Source organism: Sinocyclocheilus anshuiensis, unplaced genomic scaffold (genome assembly GCF_001515605.1).
Source record: "Sinocyclocheilus anshuiensis isolate Anshui unplaced genomic scaffold, SAMN03320099.WGS_v1.1 scaffold18, whole genome shotgun sequence".
Classification (NCBI taxonomy): domain Eukaryota; kingdom Metazoa; phylum Chordata; class Actinopteri; order Cypriniformes; family Cyprinidae; genus Sinocyclocheilus; species Sinocyclocheilus anshuiensis.
This window is the reverse complement of record NW_015546047.1, coordinates 1,406,000-1,411,521: the sequence shown is the minus strand read 5'-3', so window position 1 is coordinate 1,411,521 and position 5,522 is coordinate 1,406,000.

The following is a 5,522-nucleotide window of genomic DNA, read 5'->3' as shown; positions in this document are numbered from 1 at the left end:
GGTGGAAACAACACGAGACTGTGCTACCGCGACTGTCAAGAGCGGCTCGACGGTGTTTATTGTCCCGCCAGCAGCAGCATGTATGGTGCGTGCCGTCAGCACAGCTGAACAGTTCTGCATTCAAAAGTAATTATCATAAATGCGTCAGGGGGAAATAGTAAGGAGATATTTGAATTATTTACTAATAAATTAATGTTTTCTGAGTCGGTGTTGGACAGTGTGTCATTTATACAGCATGAGTCACGGCTTGGTAAGTGAGATATGCCTGGGCGTTTAGGCATTCAATTACAGAGGCTTTCTGCAGCTGGGATCAAGAGTAAATTACCTGAGAATTAAAGGGATAGTTCTCAGCAAATTCTGGTATGATTTACTCCCCCTCATGTTGTTCCAAATCCTTATGACTTTCTTTCTTCGGTGGAAAGCATTTCAACTGAGGTAGCAAACAGGATGCAGAATTGCAAAGCAGAATTAAGATGGAATGGAATCCAAAGATTCATACCTGTCACGGGCGGGCGTGCTAGAGATCAGGCAGGACGACGAAGATGAAGAAGAATACGATCATTTTTAATAAATCCACAACAGGTAATCCAGACAGGGTAATCACACGTAGCACAAGGATTAGACATCAACAATAACCGACAAACCAGAATACAAGAGACAGGAACTGATATAGGGCAGATAACGAGGGGCAGACAGGTGAGCACAATGAGGTGATTAACTAATAATGAGAACAGGAACAACCAAATAAGGACACAGAGGGAGAAACTACAATCAACAGTCCACAGGGGTGTGACAATACCTGCTGAAAATTGAGTTTTTAAATATATTTGACATGATATTAATATATTTTCAGGTCACACTTTAGTTTGGAGACCAAACTAAGTCAAACTAGACTGTTAAACTCCTAATTTGCTATTTATTAATAGTTAGTAAGGTGCTTGTTAAGTTTAGGTATGGGTAGGGATCTAAAATATGGTCATGAATACGATCATGAATAATGTGCTAAAATAAAGCACATTAATTATGTGCTTTATAAGCACTTATAAACAGCCAATATGCTAGTAATATGAATGCTAATATGCAACTAGTTAAAAGGGAGAATTGCTCCCAAAGTGTTAGCTATTTTGAGTATGAATTTTTCATAAATATGTTATCATTAACAACGGTGGAAGATAAATTTCAGTAAATTAATAAATATCAAAACAGTTTGCTTGTGAATTATTCAGACCAGTTTGTGAAATGTACATAAAACAATAATGACTTTAGAAAAATGTATTCAGTATAGAAATTTCAATGATTTCTAGGATTTTATTAATTTGCATGACTCCGGATCTGGAAATCACTAACTAACCAAGTAAGCAAGTAACTAAATACATCAATAAACAGACATTAAAATTCACAGCTGCTGTAGTTTTTAATACATTTTACATAACATTAATATATTTTCCGTATGAATTTGTAACAAACAAGCTATCATTAACAACACTGCAACATACATTTCTATAACTAAATAAATACATTTTATAGATACATTTCTATAAATAAATAAATGCATTTAAATCAGTTTGCTAGTGAATCCTACAGACTAATTTGTGAACTGTATAGAAAATAATTGATATAAAGAATGATTAATTTAGCAATATCTTACCAACATCTATCTGAAATAACTACAAATATGTGTTTTCTCCGGAAATGTTCACGATTATTAAGATTTTATTAATTCGCATGAGCCTTCCAGACCTGGAAATCACTAAATAAATAAACAAAAACAAACAATCACATTATTCAAAGAAATGTATAACTTCTGTAAATGTAGCTTTTAATATAATTTCTATATTTTTTGTTAAATGTTTACTTATATATTAATAGTATATTTATAAGCAATTTTCATAAACATGTTATCATTAATGTGATAACATGTTTAACTTTTCCATAAACATGTTATCAGTTGTGATCATGTTGAATTGCAACTCGGTAAATTCCTCATCCTTAAAACTGAAATCCTATCTTAACATCCTGCAGTCCGCAGATGATTTGATTCACATCATGCACAGAAAGAGAGCTGAGAGAGAAGTGACAAACATATAATCTTCCCCTCCTTGTTCTCTATGCCCTTTTTCCTTTACCATCTCCTATCATCTGTTTGTCTCTTCCATCGCTCCCTCCTCATTATCCTTCCTGTCACACCTCTTATCGTGGACATCCTGAGCACAGGGATTTGTGGCTATTCTGTACGCAGGGTTTATGTGATTGCATGTGAGGGAGAGGAGAAGGACACATGAACAGAGATCTAGTCCTTCCCTCCACGCACTCGCTTCATCTGGACCAGCTCACTGAGGACTCCAGCGTAATGAATTATAGAAGCACAGAGCTATTCTACTCGGCCCTTTTAATAAACATTCGCAGACATGCACAAGCCAATAAAAAATTAAACCGACCATAGTGACTCACACCCAGACATGTGAGCCCAACCAAGACATGGTAAACACAGTAAGTCACGACATCAGACAGCTAACATATGGGAAAGCTCATGGGAAAGGGTTTGTCTGGGAATTGTAGGGAGCTGAGGCCGAACACTTTTGTTTATTGCAGTGATTGCAAGGCATTATGGTATTCATAGTCCTCAAAATAATTTTTAGAAATAACTCATAACTGTAAGTATAACCTTCAGCATGCAAAACTTGTCCTGCTATATTTGAATCAGATCACAAACTGTGCATCCTCTTGAGAAAAGCATGCTACAATCTAATGGAATGGATTTAATTAAATGGAAACAAATTATAAATACAACTGTAAAGTACACTGTGAAAAATGATGGATGGATAGATAGATTCTGAAATAAGGTTTCTGAAACAAGTTTGGGTAACACTTTAGAATAATGGTCCGTTGTTAACAAAAATCTTAACCAATGATTCCTAATTGCATCTACTTCTGGAAGGCCAAATAAAGTGCTTTTGCATTTGCACTGAAACACATCGTCTCCCTGACATGGCTGCATCAACACTACTGCTGTTCCTGAAACCACGCCATGCATAGTATTAAGTTAAGTGTTAATGTAGTACTACCTACTACTTCCTGCATAGTTACTTGTTAACAACGGACCATTATTCTAAAGTGTTACCCAAGTTTGTTATGCTCAACGAGACTGCATTTTTTGTTATCAAAACTGCAGTAAAAACAGTAATACTGTAAAATATTATTACAATTTAAAATAACTGTTTAATATTTGAATATATTTTAAAATGTAACTTATTCTTGTGATGCAAAGCTGAATTTTCAGCATCATTACTCCAGTCTTCAGTATCGCATGATCATTCAGAAATCATTCTAATATGCTGATTTGCTGCTCAAGAAACATTTCTTATTATTATCAACATTGAAAACAGTTGTGCTGCTTAATATTGTTATGCAAACCATTATACTTTTTTCAGGTTACTTTGACGAACAGAACAAGACCAGCATTTATTTTAAAAAAATTAAATTTTGACTCTCTTTACTGTCACTTTTGATCAATTTAATGTGTCTTTGCTGAAATTATTTTTTACATTTCTTTCAAAAACACATAGTGCACAGTATGCACACTGCATAATGCAGAAATTGTGAGCGTAGTAATGGTATACTATTCCAAACACAGTCCAAGAGGCATTTAAAGACAAACACATAGAAACAAAAACTGACAATGAAAGTGAACTGAGCTTAGCACACAAAATCTGTTTAAAAAATCTATTTTTAGAGGTGACACATGCATTACAAAATCATGAGCTAATGTTATGTCGAGCTACACTGATATGAGCACACAAAACCTGTTGCATGCTCAAGTAGCCTAATGTATTTTTAGAGGTGACATTTGCATCACAAAACTGAATTGCAAAAATAAGACACATTTTGGCCCAAACTCATTCCACGGACTGAGCTACTGTTGTGAAATTTTGAAGTAGAAAGACTTTTTTCTTGTAAAACATACTCCAATAATCTTGTTTCGTTTACAACTCAAATCAGTTTTAGTGTGGTGAGGATGACACAGCAACATACAGATATCTTACTAATAGTTGCCTCTGCATGTTAAGATGATAGGAATAAGTATTTTAGCACATTGCACACATCACCTTTAAAGCACATTAATGGTCTGAAGCAGAGAATAATGTGTGAAATTCAATATGAGCACCACCAGAGTAAAAGCTATGTGACAAGTGTGCTCCATCTGTTCTGTTCAAGGGGACCTGGGGCAGAAGATCTGGCTCTTACAACTCTGCAACGACCCATCAATTTACAGCCAATGAGTAAGAACAATGACCACCGAGCTCATCAGAGATAAATCTTTCACGCGTGAGGCAGCCAGCTTTCCATTTATTACGCCGAATTATCGGCTCATCTGGAATACAGCATTTTGTTGTCTGCGGGACAAATGATCTCAGACAATCCAGCCTTTGTTATTCAAGATGTTTTAATGAGTTTGGGTTCAGGCCTGCATCATAATTAAAAGTGCAGCCGGTACATCTGTCAGGCTACGCTAAGTTGACTCACAGGGACCAAACACATGCTAGAAATAGAGCGAGGCTTGTTCTGTGAAAAAAACGCATGATCTACATCTGTAAATGCAGTTTGCCTTCATTAAAACTTCAAGTCTCGCTTGCAAATATTCACCGTTTATTTGCACCTCTTTAAAATCGATGCGAGAGAACGATGCATTCCGTCGAGAGTTTCCTTGGCAGCCGATAAGGGCCTGCGGATTTGAAATATTGCGTTCTTTCATCCACCGTGAAAAGTTTACCGGGAGAGAATTATTAGATCCCAGGACTCCCAAGAACACGAGAATGCTAACAGTGTACATGGGCCAAATGTAAATACAGCCACTAATTCAGGCCCCAGAATCCTCGGTGGCACCCACAGTTGACTGCTCCAGTTGTTCCTGCAACGCTTCAGCTCATGCAGTAAGGAGAACAAATGTGTCATAGGACTACAGCATGCAGGAGGCGGATCCAGAGAAGGGTGGACAAAAGATGCATCCTATCTAACAATGCTGCATTTATTTTTTACAAAACAAACACTGTAAGAAAAGATACTCTTAATGAGCATGGCAACAAACAGAGTATGAATACAGCGGAACACAGATGGTTTCGCTGAAAACCCTCTATGGCACGACCTTCTGTTTTCAGCTGATTTTCAGGAGAATAAGATGATGACAGATCCCTGAGTGATTTATGCATGCTGCGTTTTTTTTGTTTTTGTTTTCCACTAGCGCTGGTATGAAATTAAATTTGACCTATTACTGAAATAAGTGTCCTGAGGAAATCACACCTGTCCTGGGGCTCTGGATTTGTTCCAAAACCTAGTGAGCCGCCTTCCTGCATGCTCCCTTCTAAGTCAGCATGATAATTAACTTCCTAAGTGGGCGATTTGGAAATCTACATAGACAGGTATATTGCTAAGCTATTGATGCAATACTCCAATGAGCATAAAAATACATAAATTGGATATATGATATATTCAGTTGTTATTAACTAAGACTAAAATCATTAAAA